At 39.2% G+C, this 23,173-nt stretch overlaps 1 protein-coding gene across 3 annotated transcripts in view; it reads right to left on the bottom strand.

The window, feature by feature from the left end:
* sox5 (SRY-box transcription factor 5) overlaps nt 1–23,173 on the bottom strand; it is a 232,529-nt gene that overhangs the window by 114,286 nt on the left and 95,070 nt on the right. For all 3 annotated transcript variants that reach the window (XM_067428355.1, XM_067428353.1, XM_067428354.1), the window contains exon 5: nt 18,738–18,794. The gene's annotated coding sequence lies outside the window, so the exon portion shown is untranslated. The remainder of the gene's footprint in view (nt 1–18,737; nt 18,795–23,173) is intronic.

Genomic DNA, 23,173 nt, shown 5'->3' with positions numbered 1-23,173 from the left:
TTATCAAGGGCAGGGTCAATGCAGCTAGCTATCAGGAGATTTTGGAGCACTTCATGCTTCCATCTGCTGAAAACCTTTATGGAGATGAAGATTTGTTTTTTCAGCACGACCTGCCACCTGCTCACAGATCCAAAACCACTGGTAAATGGTTTACTGACCATGGTATTACTGTGCTCATTTGGCCTGCCAACTCTCCTGACCTGAACCTCATAGAAAATCTGTGGGATATTGTGAAGAGAAAGTTGAGAGACGCAAGACCCAACACTCTGGATGAGCTTAAGGCTGCTATCGAAGCATCCTGGGCCTCCATAACACCTCAGCAGTGCCACAGGCTGATCGCCTCCATGCCACGCCGCATTGAAGCAGTCATTTCTGCAAAAGGATTCTCGACCAAGTATTGAGTGCATAACTGAACATAATTATTTGAAGGTTGACTTTTTTTGTATTAAAAACACTTTTCTTTTATTGGTCAGATATATGCTAATTGAGCACTCAAACAAATACTAATAACAAATATGCTAATTTTTTGAGATTTTCATGAGCTGTACGCCAAAATCATCAGTATTAAAACAATAAGAGACCTGAAATATTTCAGTTGGTGTGCAATGAATCTAAAATATATGAAAGTTAAATTTTTATCATAATATGCAAATTTATTTAGAAGGACCTGTACAGTAGGCTATACCTCATATGAATTGATACTGAATCAAGATGGAAATCGATATCTCAAAATAAGTCTCACTCCAACCTGAACTTAAAAGTTGGCAACCCTGTCAATGACATTTCTATTTCTCCACACATAAACAACAGTTACAGTATGTGAACACACAAACAATTTTTGCTCAAAAGAGCCTGAGCCACAGAACAGAACAGCTATTGAGTGTCTAGCATTTTACACATTTGTATACACTTGCTAAACAAGAATTCAAGACGAAACAACAATCTATATAAGGATAAATGTCTTAAAAATCAAAGGTCTTCAACCATGCTGCATCCCAATTCCCCCTAAAAGTATGTACTCTCTTTGTGAAGAAAAATAAATCATTCTGAGTCTTAGCAGAAAAGCAGACAAGCTTTGGTACATATCACGTCATAAAATAGCGCCTTTAACGGTTGTTCTCTGTCGCTTAGTTACATGCATCCTGTCATCGTAAACTGGCCTGTCAATCATCTTGTCAAAGTTAACATCCTTCAAATTTTATTTCCAACCATATCAGAGAAAAATGCAGTAGCACATTGATCTGCAGTCGTGGGTATTTCATGTCACAGACTCTCCTCATATTAATGCATAACTATGTATTTAAAAGTTAATGACCAATGATCTTTATAAAAGTTCACATGGTTGTTGCAGATTAAATATAACAGATTTTTTTTTATATAACTCCAATTGTATCCGTCTGATGACTTGAGTGAGAATAAATCATAATTTATTTTCATTTTTTGGTGAACTAACCGTTTAAGCTCATAAACTTCTATTCTGAGAGTACAGTGACACAAACCGAGAAAAAAATCCCATTGCTTTTAAATACTAGCACTCATGGAAAGATACTCGACTAATAAAATCCATGGGCAAGAACTAACTGTTGTACAAAAACAAACAACAACAACAAACATGTAGTTGTGTCCTAATTTAAATAGTCAGGCAAAGTGTAGGGGTGTGTGTGTGTGTGTAAAGTGCCACTGCTCTCATTAAAGCGGAACGCAAAATGGTTTAAGAGGGAATCATATTCTTGATAAACATTACAAATAGAGGGAGAGAAAAGGACAGGCAAGACAGTCAAAGTGAGTGTGAGTGTAAACGTGTGTGAGACCATGGTGATGGAACTGTAGATCCTCTTTGCTCTGGCACTAAAACAACCATCTGCTGAAGCTTTGTTTTTCAGACCTGCGACAACAACGAACCAGCTGTACGCGTCTGCGGGCATGTGTGCCCATGCCTGCGCGTGCGCGTGCAATATGAGCGAGGTGGAAAACAATAACGGGAGCAGAAGAAATAAAAGAGACAAACACCTGTGAGCTGCCAACACAATTCACTTCGCGAGTCACCTCTTGGTAATGAATACATTAGAAGTGGAGTAGCATGTCCCAGTCCACCGGAAGACTCCGAAATGACCCGTTAGCAGGGTTCTTGCAGCGCATCCGACGTGCTCCTCCTGGTTACGTTTATTCCTCTCTGACATAACCGGTAACAAAAGCAAATTTAACCTTGAAGAATAAACAGCACGAGTTTGAATGTGGGCCGATCTTAAAAAGGCAATTAAGCATGATGGATGGCGCTTTAATCTGTGTGCAAAAATAATTGTCTTGTTGTTTCATCTTCTGTCTTCATTATATCTAAAACTCAGCGAGGACAGAACGACAGCGAGGTGAACTTATGCAAGGAGAAGTGCTCTTTTACCGTTCCGACACATTGTTTTTCTACTGAATTATGCTGTTATTACAAAAAATATATATATAAAAAAAGATTATATATCTTTGGGACATTTTAATTTGTCTATTGAAACCTGAATATACATCAAAACAGGGAATTAATACAATGATTAAAAGAAAATTAGCTAGGAAAACGTTTTATTCAAAAGAGAAAAATACAAACTCATTTCTATCTATTCAATATCAAGGGACACTTAAGAGCGTTATTAATATATTTTTGAGTAGTATATAACTCCAGAGCTCAAAGTTCATACCTTCTTCACAATGGGTCTGTTTACAGATTTCTATGAGAGACTCCAGAAGATCATTCAGCGCATTGGGCATCATTTCTAAAGCCTGCGTTTGAATAGTGTGACTTTCACAAAGTTGCTAATGGAAAAGTTTGAGCAACATTGAGTGACACCCAGTGTTTGTTGCTTTGGTTCTCTGGATATTTCAAATGTCTTACAATAGAAAAAAAGCAGGTCAGCTCAAGTCCCCGCTCTGTGTCTCCTGTCTGAGTACAATGAGGGTCACGCAAGGGCACATTCAAGTCTCTGACATGCTCACAGCACCTGATAGACTAAAGAGTCAACTCGATGAAAGAAACCGAGAAAGGAGCAGAAAGGCCATCTCTGATGTCTCTGACTGAGATGATGGTAAGATGCAAGATTCAGACAATTTCTACAGCACTGATGAAGGCAAATGATGCCTGGTAACACCCGGTGGTCTATTGAACAGCAGTGAGTTCTATACATTTGCATTTGCATTAAGACGCAACAACAGTTGCAACCTCTTTTACTTCCATAATATGATGAATTTCCAAGTGAGTCAAGATGGAAAAGAAGGACGAGACTTGATTCTTTCTATCGAAAATGTATTGTATTACAAAAAGAGGTTTGAAAATCAAGAGGGCTTGGTGACTTGAGAAAAGAAGAAAAGGTGACGAGAGACAAAAAGAAACGATACTTTGGTGTTATTGAAGTTATTACACTTCAAACATTTATGAAGACTTTGAAAATTGTTTCTCTTTGGAATAATGGTAACACTATTTTCGTCCACCTTAGATATTTTACTGACTATAAGAAACTTTGCATCTACAGATCAACTAGCAGTCATTAGAGTATTAGGACTGTCTATGTAAAGGATTAGTTCACATCAAAATGAAAATTTCCTTGTCATTTACTCACCCCCACCTCATCCAAGATATTCATGTCTTTCTCTCTTCAGTCGAAACTAAATTAAATTTTTTGCAGAAAACATTCCAGGATTTTTCTCCACATAATGGTCTTCAACCGATGGGTTGAAGGTCCTAAACAATGCAGTTTCAAAGGGCTTCAGAAGGCTCTGCATAAACATGAGATGGAGTTTCTCAGCACTGAGTTACTACTTCCACCTTAAAATCTTTACACTTTGTTATATTGCAGCCATTTGCTAAAATCATTTAAGTTATTTTTTTCTCATTAATGTACACACATCACCCCATATTGACAGAAAAAAACAAAACTGTTGATATTTTTACAGATTTATTACAAAAGAAAAACTGAAATGTCACATGCTCCTAAGTATTCAGAACCTTAGCTGTGACACTCATATATTTAACTGAGGTGCCTTCCATTTCTTCTGATCATCCTTGAGATAGTTCTACACCTTCATTTGAGTCCAGCTGTGTTTCAGTATACTGATTGGACTTGATTAGGAAAGCCACACACCTGTCTATACAAGACCTTACAGCTCATAGTGCATGTCAGAGAAAATGAGAATTATGAGGTCAAAGGAACTGCCTGAATAGCTCAGAGAGAGAATTGTGGCAAGGCACAGATTTGGCCATGGCTACAAAAAAAAAAAAAAATCTGCTGCACTTAAGGTTCCTTAGAGCACAGTGGCCTCCATAATCCCTAAATGGAAGACGTTTGGGATGACCAAAACCCTTCCTAGAACTGGCCGTACGGCCAAACTGAGCTATCGGGGGAGACAAGCCTTGGTGAGAGAGGTAAAGAAGAACTCAAAGATCACTCTGGCTGAGCTCCAGAGATGCAGTCGGGAGATGGGAGAAAGTTGCAGAAAGTCAGCCATCACTGCAACCCTCGACCTGTCGGGGCTTTATGGCGGAGTGGCCAGACGGAAGCCTCTCCTCAGTGCAAGACACATGAAAGCTTGCATGGAGTTTGCTTGAAAAAATACATGAAGGACTCCACCTGAAAATGGCTGTCCACCAATGTTTACCATCCAACCTTACAGAACTGGAGAGGATCTGCAAGGAGGAATGGCAGATGATCCCAAAACCGAGTGTGAAAAACTTAAGTAAACTTGTTGTTTAATAAATCTGCAAAAATGTCAACAATTCTGTTTTTTTTTCTGTCAATATGGGGTGCTGTGTGTACATTAATGAGAAAAAAAAAGAACTTAAATGATTTTAGCAAATGGCTGCAATAGAACAAAGTGAAAAATTTAAGGGGGTCTGAAAACTTGTGCGTGACCTTTCCGACGTGATGTCGTCATACACAGTGAAGAAGAACTACACTGAAGTTGCACATAATGAGGTTAAAAGTATATAAATTATTATAATTTTTATTTATTTAGAAAATGACAGATGGTTTCTCTAGATAAAACCATATTGCTTGACTGGGATCATGCAGATCCCTCCGAAGCCCTTCAAAACTGCATTGCTTAGGACCTTCAACCAGTTGGTTGCAATTGAAGACCATTATGAGGAGAAAAATCCTGGAATGCTTTCCTCAATTTTTTTTAATTTCGTTTCAACTAAAGAAAGACAGACATGGAAATTTTGGATGAGATGGGGGTGAGTAAATTATCTGGAAATGTTCATTTTGAAGTGAACTAATCCTTTTATATCTTCTAACTTTACTTGTGAAACTCCCCCAACAGACATTCTACTGACTATAAGTAACTTTGGAACTACTTATTAGTAGTCAACTTATTTTTCTAACCCTAAAAGTCTACTAAGAGTTTACTATTACTCTAATGAGAGTCAGTTGCAAAGTTACTTGTCGTTAGAGGAATGTCTAAAGTGGACCACTGAAAATAAGTGTAACTGGAATAAAATGCATCAATGAATAAATGTTTACAAAAGGACCAAAACTTTAAGACAACCAAAGGATGGACAGACTGAAAATTAGACTTTTTGGTGGGATTTGACAGCCCCCTCTTGTCAGCTGAGGTGGGTTGCACCCACAGAATTAGTGTTGAAAGGGGTGTCTACATTGAAAACTGGCCCTACACATACAAAGACCTCAGTCAAATCCCAGAAAGAAGGAGAGAGAAAGCAAGGCAAAAAAATAAATAAATGGAGGAATTATGCATATTGGACCCCAGATGGGAGGATGAAGTGGTTAGGTAGAGGTGGGGGGGGGGGGGGGGGGGGATTGCGAGAGAGCGATTGAGAGTGGGAGAGAGAGAGAAAGAAAGAAAGACAGAAAGAAAGAAAGAAAGAGCGAGAGAATAATGCATCTCCTGTTCTTCATGGTGCGCCTATTACTTTTCCAAGAATAAACAGGAAATGCAGCTGCGTTTGGACACCCCCCCCCTCCCAAAATACCCCGCATTCCTAACGGATTTTAGTCATTCTCTATCTATCTGACCCAACTTATTCCAGCTCAAAGATTTTAGCAAAAGAAATTAAAAGAGAAGTTCTTCGAAACATCTTACGCCCCATTCCCCAGGACTCATTCTTTGCTCTGTAATGTGGTCTGATAGTTAGGAATCTGGACACGCAGTTGCGTTATTTGACTAATCCCTCTTTCTTGAGAGCAAGAAGAGGAGAATGGTGGCTTTGTGGCTGCAGACAGTGTGGCAAAAAGAACTATACAGTACCAAATTGAGGTCGCCCAGAGACAATGGTTGTCCTTCAGCTTATATTCACAGACATCCCAAAACTCTATCAAACGTGTTTCTCCCCTTAAAGACTTTTGTATTTCTATCTTACACGGCAACAATAGGAGCAAAACTCCTGAACAGAACCTTCCATCCACCAATAGGCTTTGTGTCGCTGCTTCTGACATGGTGGCTAGAGTTCTGGGATTGAAATCCGGGAGGAGGCTATGGGTCAGTGGGGAATCCACAGTTCTTTTTACACCTGCTTTTAGAAAAGACACTAAAACACTTGGTTTCAGATAAATATCAAACACAAACTTCAACTTATCCTGGTTTAGCCCCACACAGATGAACCACATGACTTTATTCTGCACCTGATGTTAATCTGCTCTGATGGAGTGCTGCTCTTCATTTGAAGCATATTAGCTGCCCTTTTGGACACAAGGTCCAAACGAAACATGCATATGCATGTGGTCAGACCAATAGAGGGATTATGTCCATGAATACATTAGGCCTGGGACAGCATTTCTGCATACCAATGCGGACAGCTGACATGCCCCTTGTCAAAGTGTCTGAGCTTCACATGAATGTACATCTGGACGGCCGCATCATGTGATCTTATTATACTTCTAATTAGATCACGTCTATAATGATAGGAAAGATCGTTTGTTGGCTTTTTTCCCACACTATTCATACAGTAGCAATTACTCACTTTCTTGGCCAAAACAAAGAGAAGAGAAAACATTTAGTGTATATAAAGATGTGGTGACAATAGAGAACGGAAAAAATGTTTACAGCGAAACACCCAATTGCCTTCAAAAACGTTATATTAAAATATAAAATATGTAGACAATTTTAAAATAAAATAGCTTTACTAATTGTACAACAACAATTATTATTAAATATTAAATAGCATACAAATTCTACATCCATTGTACGTAAAAAGAAAGAGATGTCAATTTGTGTATATATCTGCCAAAATGTAGATCTAAGAAAATTCAAAAATCTAAGTGTACACTACCATATAGATGACCTTAAAGCACCCAGAAAAAAAAGCCACAAACTCTAGGACCTCATAGTCAGCATGACAGCACCTATCATGCCACATCAAGCTGAAATGCAATCCCACAATCCACTGGGCCATGTGCTAACCATGCAGGCAAATCTCCCTCTCATAGGTGAGCTGACCTCACTGCAAGGAGATGAATGTGGGGTGTGTTCGCCCTCCTCTGTGGAGCTGAACTGTGCTTCTGCGCTAATAGAGATCTAAGCTCAGGACACACAGGTGATTACCTACACTCTCAAAGGTCATGCCGGGGTCATGAGCATAGCGGCACAATGCTGTCAGACAGACTAGCCGGGTAGCTTTGTAATTACCCATGAGGCTACAGCAGTGGCGGAGATGCTGCATTGAGGGATGTTGAAAGCAGCATCCAGCGACCTCTCTGATTGGGGTTAACAAGGGGCTGATTTGCATAAAGGGAGTGGTTTGATTAGTAGTTTTGTGTGCACGCTCAGATTCTTGGAAACAAGAGGGCGTTAGTGAAATGAACCAGCAATTTTTAAATTGTGTCTGGTAGCATTGTGTCAGGTCTAGGCTTTGAGGAGGCCAGACAAGTTCTTTATGCACAGGGGCATTGTAGTGATTGGACAGAAAAAGAGCCTTCCAAAACTGTTGCAGCAAACAATTATCTAGGATGTCAATGTATGATGCAGCATTAAAAATTGTCTTCTTTGAATTAAAAAGGCCAACCCATTGCAAGTCTGACAACTTAAGCAAAACGGAAACTATAAAACTGAAGCTTGTTGCCCATTGAGTGCAACAAAAACAAACTAAATTGTAACAGTTTACTTTTATACTGTTTTTTAACCATATCAATCAATCAACTTTATTTATATAGCGCTTTTACAATAACGTTTGTTTCAAAGCAGCTTCACAGTGTTACACAGGACAATATTGCAACAAAATCTGATTTGGCTAGTTTGATTTGGATAGTTTATAGAATTAAATATGACTTAATTAATAAATTGAATTAGTATATTTAGTTGAATAACTTGGATCATAATTTTAGTGTCCCCAACTGAGCAAGCCAAGCCAAAGGCGACAGTGGCAAGGAACCAAAACTCCATCAGGGCATGATGGAGAAAAATAAACCTTGGGAGAAACCAGACACAGTCAGGGTGCCAGTTCTCCTCTGGCCTATTATTAAACAGTGTATAATTATTATTCTGCCAACCCTAAATGTCATAAATCATATTAGATAGGAATATTCAAAATTTTGGGTATCACGCAAGAGACAGGTTCATTTGGGATGGCGCTTCGATTACACTAGAATATGAATACTTGAAAGATCAAAGTTATTGTGCCGGAAATGGGTCTATTGAGGATGACGTGCCGTTGAGGCAAATTCAGAGGAGACAGTGAGTCACGTGAGTCTAACCCTGATACATACAGATTATAATAAAAACAAACAGATATTTCGTCACAATGAGCAGCTGCTCATTTGCATCTAAAGATACACACATGAAAACAGAATGTTTTTGCTCCAACCCAAAAAGGGCCATATGGTATAATAAATGACCAGTGGGGGTCATTTGAACAAACTTCACAGACAAATTCTGGGGACATTTTTGGGGGAGAGAAGACATAATAAGTCCCCTTTAAAATCTGATTTGAAAACAGTTTGAAATCCAATTGAAATCTAGCATAAAACTTGTCATCAGGTATACGCATGATCCCAAAGAGTGAGACAGCAGAAACAAGCAGCCTTTAGTACATGTTCCTATTTTGTGAAAAGGAATTTAGGATAGTATCAACAATAAGGAAAACGATCTTGTAATTGATGCAGCTAGTGGCCACCAACACGACAAAAACAATAAACTGAGTTTCAGCATAACTTTCCTCAACAAGCTGTACTTTTGAGATGTCATTCGTGCCTCTAAATCAAACAAATGCTGTAAATTGCTGTCTGATACAACACAACAGCATTCTTTGTCATTGTCAATCAGAAACGGAGTGGTGGTATGTACCCAACCCCTTACTCCAGGTGAATAAATGTTTTATCCTCTCCATCTACAGACAGAGGGCAGTCAGAGCAGCTCTGAGTGCTTATGAGAGCTCAACTTGTTATCTCAGAGTGAGTGAAGTCACAGAGAGTGAAAGACAATGGAGCCATCAGCTAACACAGTTTGACAGCCTAGCCTTCAGAAGAGTTACCAGACTTCAACCTAGTGTTTTAAAGTGTGTGTGTGTGTGTGTGTGTGTGTGTGTGTGTGTGTGTGTGTGTGTGAGAGTGTGTGAGAGAGAGAGAGAGAGAGAGAGAGAGAGAGAGAGAGAGAGAGAGAGAGAGAGAGAGAGAGAGAGACATTAAAACTGACACATTAAAACAGAAATCTTATGAACTGACACCTGCATTTCATCACTACAAACACACACACACACACACACACACCATCTATTATTCACTGCGTTGACCACTAGGGCGGCATTCCCCTGGCGGTCCCCAACCGCAGGGATGAGAGTATTAAACATTTAACAGTGCATGACAAAATGGAACAGAATGAATAAATAAACTGAAATGGCCCCTGGATGCACAGTCAGCATGTGCCACGCACATACACCTATCCATGCCACACAACTACAGTGCTGAAACGAAAGTGACCCATCATGTCATGCTGATAGCATCAGAAACAACAGCTATAAAACAGCTTCTCTCTCTTTTCCAAATGCAATAGGGTAAAGTATGTGTGATCATTATTTAGCTATGAGACCTATTGGTGTGGTCAAGCTTGGCTGTGAATACTAAATGGCAAATGACCTTGAATGGGACAGACCTGCTAGTGATTCATGTTGATGACATCAGACAAGGCAACAGAACCCCCTACCGGCTGAGACCTCACCCAGAACCGTGTCCGAAATGGCCCTTTCGCCTTCCACCAATCACATACTTCTCTGAAGGGAACCAAGTAGTCCAAGTAGTCTAAACCTGTGGCTATCTTACCTTTAGACGTGTTAAAGAGGTGACATAATATTTAAACTAGGCAAATGTTTACAGTAGCGATGCACCAATATTCAAATTCTGACTAGAAGCTGATTTATTTTCATGTTAATGCCAATAACTGAAAAATTCTACATCATTTTGTCTAAATAGATTCAAAATAAAACAAATCTTTTTACATGCTAAGGTATCACAACATTTACATTATCAGTATAAAAATTTATTTGATTTAGAAGATACATTTTGAATATTATGTATAACGGTTTTAAGAGAGAATTAGATGATAGTAAATGTCTATCCATTTAAAAATTGACTAAAACGAGCAACCACAATTAAATATCCAATATTGACCTTTACTTACCAACCAAACATACATAAATATTAGCTGAACGATTGAAAAGCCCCTATTTTGAAGTGGTTCTCGACTGGTGGGTTGTGACCCAAAAATAAGCCATAGGACTATTGGGGGTCACATACTGAATTATTCTAAATGCAATTAATACAATAAAACAGAGGAGAATCTATTTACCATGTATTATTTTGATGCAAATTCCACTGCCAAGAAACTAGATTCCAACACAAATGGGTAGTATGACATTCCTGAATAGAGAAAATTGGAATTTCAAGAACATGTTTACAATTTTTGCAAAGTGTTGGGTTTCCACTTGACGCCCAATGGAAAATCTGGGTCCTGAAGCTAAACTAGTTGACAACTGCTGCTTTATGGCATCTTCTATGTCTTGTGTGCAATTAGGTGTGTAGGAGTCTGTTAGTTTGGATGGGTGTAGTTGTGTGTTCACTTTAAGCATGCGTGTATGTTGGTCTGTAGGTGTGTGTGGGTGTGTGTTTGTGGGTGTATGTAATTGCGTGTCTTTGTGTCTGTGTGTGCGTGTGGGTGTGCGTCGATAATTGTGTGTCCTCCTTATCTGTTCTCCTCTCCTTTAGCTCATTGGCAGACTAGCTGAGCTCAAACTGTTCAGCTGCGACTGGTCCAAGCCCAGTAATTACAGCTTGTCAGAAAGAATTAATTTTCTCATTTCTCATAAAGATGTGTAAAAATTACCATGTTATTATACACCGACACTCTCCAGAGGCACACACCAAATTTAATTTAGAATTCTTCCCGCACATTAAATTAAATCCATAAATAAGAGTTTAGGCATTGGTAGGGAAGCATATGTTCGTTAGGCCAAGCAGGCTGCTCGGGCATGCGCTAATGTCTATTGTAATGTTTTAATAGCTTGTGCCTTCTAAGCACCAATAAATTTATATGATCACAACAGGCGACGTCGAGCGCACGGCCAATTAGGAGTGCCGACGCCACCACTGCTGCTACTGCTGGCCTCAGGAGGAAAGAGAGGTGGGAAAACTGGAAGAGAGAGAGAGACAGACAGACACAACTGGCTATCTGTTACAGATTTAAATAAAATCTAGAAATATATAGAAACTGACCTACATTTTGATATACATACATTTTGACAGAACTTTTTGAAAATATTTAAGAAATACTTGATTTTATTTTGATACTGAAAAAAATGAATCAGATGTTGAATGAGTTATTACATTTCTGGTGTTTCCACATAACCCAGACTTTCTGGCAAGTTTGAACCCAAGTTCACAACACTCCTTGCTCTCCACATCATTTCCTGCCCTCTCCCCTAAATATATAGTATATACATATATGCACACGCATACGCATGCACACACACGCTGGCCATATAATTAGAATTTCATCAAAAAACTAAAAAAAAATATTTTCCTAATTCCATTCAAAAAGTGAAACTTGTACATTATATTCATTCATTACACACAGACTGATATATTTCAAATGTTTATTTCTTTTAATTTTGATGATTATAACTGACAGCTAAGGAAAATCCCAAATTCAGTATCTCAGAAAATTTGAATATTATTATAAAAATAATATAAATTATATTTTTTAGAAATCTTGGTCAACTGAAAAGTATAGACATGAAAAATATGAGCATGTACTGCACTCAATACTTAGTTGGGGCTCCTTTTGCCTGAATTACTGCAGCAATGCGGCGTGGCATGGAGTCAATCAGTCTGTGGCACTGCCCAGGTGTTATGAGAGCCCAGCTTGCTATGATAGTGGCCTTCAGCTCTTCTCCATTGTTTTGTCTGGCATATCGTATCTTCCGCTACACAATACCCCATAGATTTTCTATAAGGGTTTAGGTCAGGCGAGTTTGCTGGCCAATTAAGAACAGGGATATCATGGTCCTTAAAGTCCCTGTAAAGGCAATTCTATGAAAAAATTCTAAACACATTATAAATGTTAGAAATGTATTGCTAAAACACATTGCAAAGACTGTGAACTGTGAAGTACTAAATTGTGGAGTTAGACCGTTAAACAGTTTTTCACCATTGCTGAGGCTCATAACAGGAGCACATTCGCATCAGTTTGCCGCTCAATCGCGAGTACTATTATTTACTATAGCCTACAGTTTTCTAGCTAGCTATGCCTTCGTTGCAGAAATGTGTTACCTGGATGTAGTAGCTTACAAAACAGATCGGTGTCCTTATTTAAATATCCGAAAAACGATCATATCAAGAAGAGCTGGATTCATTTTATGAAGAGCCACTTTAATGGAGAGCTGAGGATCACCACCAATAACCGCCTCTGTAGTGATCATTTTACACAGGATAGTTTTATAAACTTTCGTCGGAGACAACTGGGATTCACTGATAATCCGCTGTTACTGGTGAATGGGGCTGAACTATCTCCCGCTTTCATCCTCCCGTCCCACCAACAGCCGGTGCCGACATCATCGGCAGTAACACTACGTGCCCACCAATGAGTGTAAGTTTCCTTGTGTGCTTGTGTTATAATTACAGCAGGTAACGCTATATTAGTCCACAGTAACTAAATCCTGCAACCCTCTAACGTGATTTTGTTACATCAATATGATTCCTTAGACAAGTGATTTCAACTATTAAATCTGTAAACCTGTATATATTATATCTGTAATATCTGTATTATATCTTTTAGTTTGATATGTGACTATAAAGTGGCAAAATACACTTTATTCTGCATTCACACCGGCAGCGTTCGTCTCGCGCAGATGAACCATGGCTCGTTCTCCTCTGACACAGTCATTCTCATGCTTTAAAGGGAAGCATATGCTGTAAATGTGACCGTTTTCCCCTCTGTCCCAAAAACACATGCATATAACATATTGTATAAGTAGTTTACATGATAAAAGTAACCTTAATATGCCTCTAGATTTAATAATTTGTGTGATTATTAACGGTGAGTATTATTAGTAAACGGTGTGAATGCTCTAATTTGTTAACATGGGCGCCGAAAAAAACATGCGCTGCTTACGCCCTGCTAACGTGTGCAGTGTGAAACCGGCCTTAGTTTGTTTCTGGCTCTGGAGCATAGACCGTAAAAAAGTACTGGAGGCTCAAACATGTATGGCATTTGAGTGAGGCGGAGGTAGCTTTTTCCCGCGAGTGGGGGTGGTTTCGGCGCAGCCAGCGGACACGCCCCCAGTGTTTGAGAGCAGAGAACACTGCTCATTTTTTCAAGATTTTGATCTCTTATTTTATTTACTTGGTGACATTTATTATCATTCAAATTTGGCTGGGTGGTTAATAAAAAATTTCTGTGGTGTGACAAACTCAGATCACATACTATTTTTACTTTACAGGGTCTTTAAACCAGGTACTGGTTGCCTGTTGGAAAGTGAAATTTGCATCTTTATATAGTTGGTCAGCAGCAGGAAGCATGAAGTGCTATAAGACTTCCTGGTATATGGCTGCATTGACCTTGGACTTCAGAAAACACAATGGACCAACAACCAGCAGATGACATGGCACACCCCAAACCATTAGTGACTGTGGAAACGTTACACTGGGCCTCAAGCAAAATGGACTGTGTGCCTCTCCTCTCTTCCCCCAGACTCTGGGACCCTGATTTCTAAGGGAAATTTAAAATTGACTTTCATCAGAGAACATAACTTTCAACCACTCAGCAGTCCTTTTTGTCTTTAGCCCAGACAAAAAGCTTCTGACATGGTCTGTTGTTCAAAAGTGGCTTGACAAAAGGAATGCGACAGCTGAAACATGTCTTGCATACGTCTTTGCGTAGGGGTTCTTAAAGCACTGACTCCAGCTGCAGTCCACTCTTTGTGAATCTCCCCCACATTTTTGAATTGGTTTTGTTTCACAATCCTCTCCAGGGTGCGGTTATCCCTATTGCTTGTACACTTTTTCTACCACATCTTTTCCTTCCCTTTGCCCCTCTATTAATCTGCTTGGAAACAGAGCTCTGTTAACAGTTAGGCTCTATTGCAATGATATTTTGTGCATTGCCCTCCTTGTGCAAGGTGTCAACGGTTGTCCTCTGGACAAACCTGCAAATCAGCATTCCCCATGATTTTGTAGCCTACAGAACTAGACTGAGAGACCATTTAAAACACTTTGCAGTTGTTTTGAGTTAATTAGCTGATTAGAGTGTGGCACCAGGTGTCTTCAATATTGAAACTTTTCACAATATTCTAAATTTCTGAAATACTGATTTTAGGATTTTCCTTAGTTGTCAGATATAATCATCAAAAAATAAAATTAAAATAAACATTGTAAATATATCAATATAAATATAAAAGTTTCACTTTTTTAATGGAATTAGTGAAATAAATCAACTTTTTGATTATATTCTAATTATATGATAGAATAACTAGTGTGAGGTAGAGGCATAATGACATGAAAGATCTACAGATTTCAACAAAACTGAACATGCCGTTTTCAAAATGCTCTTAAAATCTGCTATAGATGAATGTTTAAGGCAATTTTGAGTATGCTTTTAGCTAACAACTATAGTTCTTATAGTGCAGCTAAAAGAGTTTAAATCCATTTAACACAATGTCCAGAATTACCTCAGACAAAGGAAAAAGAAAAAAGAATAACACCACGTCCATATGCCATCAAAATTAAAACATTACAATTATTTTGGCAGGAATTATATCTATGCCAGAAAACAGTTTGATAAAAGTTTGCAGTTGTAAATGAACAATGTTTTGTAAGCAGGTAGAGGCTCCAGTGTCATTAGGGACTTTGGACAGAGCCATGATTTCTGGATCAGAGCGCATCATGTCATCGTCTATATCTTGCATCTACAAATGAAACACAACATCAATCAGACAACTATTTATAGTGCAGATAAAAGAGAAATCTAACACTAATAAACGTGTTTGTTGCCTGCCAAAACTCCATGTACTTTACAGGGATGCCCACTGAGAGAAATAAAGAGAGACAGGGAGGAGGTGGAGACAGTAAAAGATACACACAGAAAGAGGGAGCGGATGGTTGGTTAGAGATGAAGGCATAGGAATGGTCGATCTTGCTGCGAGGGGGCACAGGATGGCGGTATCCCACTGGCACGCCACATAGACAGTAGGAAGTCATACGCAGACTCGCACACAGTGGGCAGTGCCACAGTCAGAAAGACGGAAATAGATCGAACTCACACATACCGCCAACTGTGTCTCATAGGCTTCATGAAATATGACTGCAAGCTGCGAGACAGCGGCCTCTCTGACACACTCGAGCCCGTCTGTGATACAGTCCCACACACACAGACATGTATGGCACACATACATGACAAAGATGCCCACCAACAGTCCCAAACACAGATGAACAGACATACAGCCCCTTCTCCAGCATCCCTTCATGCACACACACAAACACAAACAGTTCCCTGATGGCGCTCACAGGTGAGTTGAAGTGTGTGAGCGTTGGGGCTGAGAAACATATGCCGTTCAAAGAGCCAGGAGGCAACGTCTACTACATGATCAGAGCTTTCAGAGTTCATTACTGAACTATGTTTTGGACCATAAAAGCATTTGGACACATACACCACCCTTCTGTAATTTGTAGTCGAGAAATACTGATTTGTTTTCCTCCTGAAAGCAAATACAGCGTACATGGTTACTTGTATAGGAATATGGAAGATACACAGTTCATCAAGTCATATGGTTATACAACTTATATAACTTATATAAAAATCTGCTTAATATTTTTGTGATAAGCATTATATATACACAGGTATACATATTTTCCCCAGAAGTCTTTGATGAATAGAAATGTCAATCTTGAGTACCTATAGAGTAGTATTGCATCCTTCATATCTCCGAAAAGTCTTTAGTTTTATTATATTTATAAAAGAAAGATAGGCTGTACCGAGTCTTTCCGGAAAAAACTGAGCGCCTGGAGGCATATAGTGTAGTCGGAGCTAAAGAATGACGAGCGCGGAGCTACTGCACGAGAGCTTCTGAAAGCTGACATCGTCATGCGTGGAAAAGAAAACGTTACCCTAAATAAACCATAGCTATCAATCAGATTCAACTAATACATATATGATCCAGAATCAGATCAGGAGGATGAAATAAATTGAACAGGAGAAACAGCATCAGCAGGACGTCCGTCTCTGTGGTATGTAAGTTACTGTATTTAGTGGCCTGTCAACATTTGTGTGCGCTTACTCGTGGTTTATGATGAAATGATTTGGTTTATGGACTATTGTATGCGACTGAACCTTAGCAGTAGCAAGCAAAAAGGTTTTGCACGTCAGATAGTGTATAAAAAAACAATGGAGTAACGTTAGCACATTTGAATGAAGAAGCACACTTTGTGAGAACATCCCCTAACCTAGCTTTATGTTTGGGTGGTTTTACAATAAACAAACTGACAAATTAGTCAGCTAAACAAGTGTATTTAAAACACCATACATCGCATGCTCCATTGATAAATTAACTAGCGTATACACCATCGTGTTGTTTACTGATAGCCAACATAGACATTTGAAGCAGTTTTACTCCCCGCATGCTTCCAAAGCAGGACCGTGAACCTTTATCGTTGGGACCGCTCCGTCAAAAACACACTTCTTGTTGATTTGGTGAAGTCCTGTGTCAGCAGACTGTGGAGATCCACTATTGCGACACGACCGAAGCGTGATGTGACGCTTCTCGTCATTTCTGCGTTTAAATCGGTTCAAATGCAGCGCGATGCCTTCCCGGAATGCTGTGCGGGCGCATTAAAGTCATTTGATGTCACCCATAGGAATAAAGTGGAGCGCGTCGCGACATAAATGTTGCACGGACAAGTGAATCTGCACCTTGAGAGCAGTGTTTATGGGCGTGCATTTGCTTTTTCGCCTCAGTCACGCGCACCCTTCCGGGAGAAGAGCCCGTAAGGCCCATACAAGGACCTTCCGCTCTATCGAGGTCAAGCGGACCCATACTCGGGAAAAAAAAACTCTCCGAAACTTGTGAGAAACCGGAAGGAGTATTTTTGACACAGAAATACTCCATCAAACGTCCAACTTAGTGTTTGAAACTTTGTCTATGTTTAGGATGGGAATCCAAGTCTTTAACAGTGTAAAAAGCTCAGTATGCATGAAACAGCATTTCACCCCCCCTTTAAGAGATTTGTTCAAGAAAACGGGTCCAGAACTCAGTCATTGATAAATGTGTCACTGATAAACTCTCACTGTTCACAGTTTCAGAGGGTGCTGCTCAAATATTTGCAAAGGGAGCATTCTTTGTTCGCTTTTTTCATAGAATTTAATCACTGTTAAATAACAGATTATTTTCATCCTAAGAGAAACAATGCAAGTTGACATTTAGTCACTAGCTGATTTGCTGACACACAAAGAACATCTGACTGTACATGAATCATTACCTTTCAGATCAGGCATTAGAATTAACACCACTACTAGTTGCATTACTGTCGAGTCCAGGCAGTATCCTCAACGGCATGTTTATTGCTTGTTAGCTTGATCTAGTTGAACACTAGGTCTATGTTACATGCGCAAATTGATGGGCTTTGATCTTCTTCTGCAGAGGCAGTAGTACTTGCCTCCCTTAGATGTCAAAGATCCCCACTTTGAAAAACCTGTCATTTGCTGGTTTGGACGTTTTCAGTTCTGAAACTTAGAGGATATTCTTATAGTATGATGACCTCATACATAAAAAAAAAAAAATCAAGGGTTATATTTCATGACCCCAGGGGTAATAAATACTAACTAATACAATAAACAGTTTTTACTTTCATTGACATTTTTTTGTGTTGCCTGCCATGCAAAATTGGCACAAGGCGACGGATACGGGAACATTTAGTTTAAGAATTTATGGTCATAGTTAGGTAAGCTTATTTTAATAGAGCAATACCGAAAAGATCTGAGTCTACAAGGTGAATATATACATTTTTAAGAATCAGTCAGTGGTAAAACCAACATTGATTGACAACTACCCTTAACAATTGTGGTTATGGCTATTTACTATGTGTCCAAATACATTTGGAACACAGTACACCCTCACATCAGCAGAAAAATCACGACACCAGGCATTACTTCTTTGGTTGTCAAAGAATAACAGACTATGAGGATATATAATGTCTGTAGAAATGACTGAAAAATGAAAGCATTGGGAAAGTTTATAAAAGCCTTTTGCAGACACGCACATTACGTACCAGTCAGTTGTGTTGAGGCTTCTTGTGGCAAAAAAAGTTGTCCTTGTGTGCTTCTACCTGAACAAAATGAACACAAAAAGAACAAGTTAGAAACTCAGGCTCTAAAGCCCTCTCAATACTGAAGCCTTTCACCGATTAAATAAGTTGTTTGATGGTGAAATTTTTTTTATTAAACTTTGTTCTGCCAACCTGAGAGTTACCTTGAAACTATAATTTTGCTTGGTTTAAGTTCTCCCCAAACACGAGAACTTCTGGATCTCAAAAGGACATTGTGTAGACTTTCCTGTCCATAAACAACTTGAAACACTCTTAATCCACTTCACAGAACTTATCATTGCATCTGTAAATTGTATGGTACTTAAAATGTCACGTCTAGAGTTTATGAGTGTAAGCATGTAGAATAGATAGGATTCTCTCAGCTTTATCAGAACTCTTGGCAAGCTCCGATTCTCCTCAACAAACTCGGCGCTAAGTCTTATATCATCCTTCTTTGAACTGAATTGGTAAACCATGTCATTTGTGAGTAGTTTTGGGAGATTTAGACCACTGTCCCCTTGCTAACAGATCAAACCAGATGAGATTTAGGAGACACGGTTGTATATGTCTTCGCTGGAACATTGCAGGGACGTGCTGGAGAGACATGGTTGTATAGTCTAAGAGAACATTGGGATCTTTCATTACATGAGCTGAGCCTTATTGTAAGTTTCTAATCTTCCACGCTCCCGTGTATAATCTGCAGAGAAAACTTGGATGTCATCATCCAAGTTAAGCGTGCAGTGTGAAGTCCTTCGTGAGGGGGAAATGGAACATGTTTTAATGGATAAACCTCAGATGAACATACATGGAACTCTTTTAGGTCGATCACGTAACCAAGATTCTTGCGAATTGAGGCCAGTGGTTCTCCGATCGTTTGGATGTGTCGGACCACCCTGGTGATATACCCAAGGGGGGAGGATTTTAAACTCAGAGAATTGAGATGTCTGCACAATGCATTTAGATGAAGTCAGGGCCACAATAGAACAATAGACAGCGGGATTCAAGATAATTCATAACACTGTGACTCTGTGTGTGGGTGTCATGATTGGTGTGACAATATAAGCATTATCTTAGAATGTTTTTAAGATCATAATTAAATTCATTATTATAAATACAGTTATAATATAATAATAAATATAGTAATTATAAATGTTGATGAATATATAGACAATTAGGCAAAACATTATGACAATTTACATGTGAAGTAAATAACACTGATTATCTCTTATGTGGGATATATTAGGCAGCCAGTGAACATTTTGTACTCAAAAAGTATGTGTTAGAAGCAGGAAAAATTAGCAAGTGTAAGAATTTGAGCGAGTTTGACAAGGGCCATATTGTGACAGCTAAACGACTGGTCAGAGCATCTCCAAACTGCAGCTCTTGTGGGGTGTTCCCGGTCTGCAGTGGTCAGTATCTTTTAAAAAATGGCCCAAAAAAAGAACAGTGGTGAACTGGCGACAGGGTCATGGGTGGCCAAGGCTTACTGATGGCCCGTGAAAGCCTCGAAGGCTGGCCTGTGTGGTCTGATCAAACAGACAAGCTACTCTAGCTCAGATTGTTCAAGAAGTTAAAGCTGGTTCTGATAGAAAGGTGTCAGAATACACAGTGCATCACAGTTTGTTGAGTATAGGGCTGCAGACCAGTCAGGGTTCCCATGCTGACCCCTGTCAACCGCTGAAAGTGCCAACAGAACAGGCACATGAGCATCAGAACTGGACCACGGAGCAATGGAAGAAGGTGGCCTGGTCAGATGAATCACGTTTTCTTTTACATCACATGGATGGCCAGGTGCGTGTATGTCACTTACCTGGGGAACACATGGCATCAGGATGCACTATGGAAAGAAGGCAAGCTGGTGGAGGCAGTTTGATGCTTTGGGCAATGTTCTGCCAGGAAACCTTGGGTACTGCATGCATGTCCCACAACAAGTTTGAGATGTTGACTTGTTCTCCTAATTCCACAAATCTCAATCCAATTGAGCATCTGTGGGATGTGCTGAACAAAAAATTCTGATCCATGGAGGCCCCACCTCACAACTTACAGGAATTCTGCTGCTAATATCTCGGTGCCAGCTACCACAGCACACCTTCAGGGGTCTAGGGAAGTTCATGCCTTGGCGGGTCAGTTCTGTTTTGGCAGCAAAAGGGGAACCAACACAATATTAGGATCATATAATGTATGATTCCTATATGATCTTAAATAAGATAAGGATTATAATAGGGCTTTTGCTTTTGGCTGGTAGTGGTACATTAGACACAGACACCTGTGTACGTGTTTATAATAGCCGTGTTTGGAGCCTACAGGTGGGAGTGTGTGCATGTTTGTTTATCTGTGTGTATATCTATCCTACAAATGCGTGAGTGTGAGTGTCAGTTCAGGGCCCCTGCTTAAAGCGCGGTCTTATTTACTCCTGTCAGCCCATAAAGCCAGCCTGAGTGCCCCGCTGATTGAAATCCCCTTTTGTGTGCTAGTCTTCAGTGATGTGGCTTTTCTCTAGGCTTCATCTCATGATGGAAGCCTGTACTGTTAATCTGAGAGTGGCCCCTGAATGGACGAAATGAGTTCCTGGGCTGAATGCACTCTTTAACTCCTCTGTCTTGCTCTATTCAGACATGGGGCGTGAGAGCTGGCGGCTAACACCTCCACAACAATACATCGCAAAGCAATGCAAACCTTCCTTACACAAACTACTCTGTCTCTAGGAGACTTGTTTTTCCCACATTATCTTCTTACTCACAAAATAGCACAAACGTCTCCCATTATGGCACCTCAAAATACAGAAGATATGTACTAGACTCAAAATGCTAGAACAGCAACAAAAAAGGGGCAGAAAAAACAATGGATCTTTGTGGCTAATCTGAACACTTTAAGGAGTAATATTGTTAAAACAATCACTAGAGCATCAGTCTGTATCATAAGGGTGTATCATGAGCCTCAAATGGCTCTTAATAATATTGATAACATTTTCAAGATGATTTTTGTTGAAACTTTTTTTAGTGCTCTGTGACTTTTATAGGAGTATCGTGGCAATGTTACAAACTGTTAAAGTTAGTATACAGTTACATCAGTAATAAAATACTTCTCTGAATATAAAAACTACAAATATAAGTAAACACATAAATGGCAGTAAAAAGTTATGGTCAATTTTCAAAAGGAAGCTACCTTGCCAAAGTCATGGACTAACATTTAGCACGTGTGTTCCAACATCATGTAGCGCTTTAGTGCTCATCATTTCTTGTCTGTAGAGTGTGTTAACAGTTAAGTTTTATCATCAACAACTTGCATCCCAAATTTCATGAATGACGATTTAGGTATGATACAATGTAAAACACAGATTAGTAAACATCTAGTACAAAAAAAAGAAGCAAAATTAGCCCAGAGTCTGACTGGAAACCTGGTCAAGTAGCTCAGAAGTTGTGCGTATTGATGGACTCCATTAGAGACAGAAGAAGAATAAGATCTCATTGTTGTTGGGTGGAATTCCCCTCTGAGAAGAGATAAGTCAGGTCCTTTGTTCTCTGGCCTGTGTGACAGAACGCTTATATAATGCAGTCATAGAAAATGGGGACTATGTCAGGCTGCAAAGCAAAGTGGGCCTGTGGCCTGTTTATTTGTTGTAATGGAAGGATGGAAAGATGAAGGAATTGAGTTGAAGACAGCGAGAGATCATACGACTGTTGTCTTACATAAGGTCCAGAATGGATGAAACGGAGCATGACGGCTCTTCCACGCAAATAAAGAGATCAGGAAACATGACAGGATAGGGTTGTACTAAGCAACACTAAACAGTTTTGCTATTTAGGCAAAGTCATCCACTAAAGATGCTAATTACTTGAAAGACTGCTGGACTAAACATAGGGCTTTACTTGTTCACACTGACACCTATTTTAATCACCGGAGGTCAAAGGTTGTTGTACAGTGGTTGTGGCAGGGTGTGTAAATGGGTTTTGAGTTTGAAAATCTGATCACAAATTACACATATTAAATTAAGATGTCATTCTATTTTGACAATAAATTAGTTATTGCTACACTAAAAGTGGACCACTAGACCAGTTCTCAAACTCTTTGACTTCACCGTCTTAATGTTTTGACTTTAAAATAATATACATCCCTGTGTGTTTCCCAGTTTACTTAATAAGGATGAAAAAAAGGAATTAAAAAAAATATTTTCTCTCACAATTGATACCTGATAAAATATTTCAGGGCTAAATGTAAAATGTATATTTTTATTAATTAACATAATTGTACCTGGTCTAGAAATCACACTTTTTCTAGTTCTTCAAAACCTGTTTTTGATCTTATTTTAAATTGTTTTAACTCAATTTAATTGTATGCTTGTTTTGCCTAAATAATCAATAAGTCACATTGAGGCCCCTTTAAAAGGCTCCTGTGGGCCT

The sequence above is a fragment of the Pseudorasbora parva genome, chromosome 20, assembly GCF_024679245.1.
Source record: "Pseudorasbora parva isolate DD20220531a chromosome 20, ASM2467924v1, whole genome shotgun sequence".
Taxonomy (NCBI): Eukaryota; Metazoa; Chordata; class Actinopteri; order Cypriniformes; family Gobionidae; genus Pseudorasbora; species Pseudorasbora parva.
The sequence above is the reverse complement of the archived record's forward strand: the minus strand, read 5'-3'. Positions and strand labels throughout refer to the sequence as shown.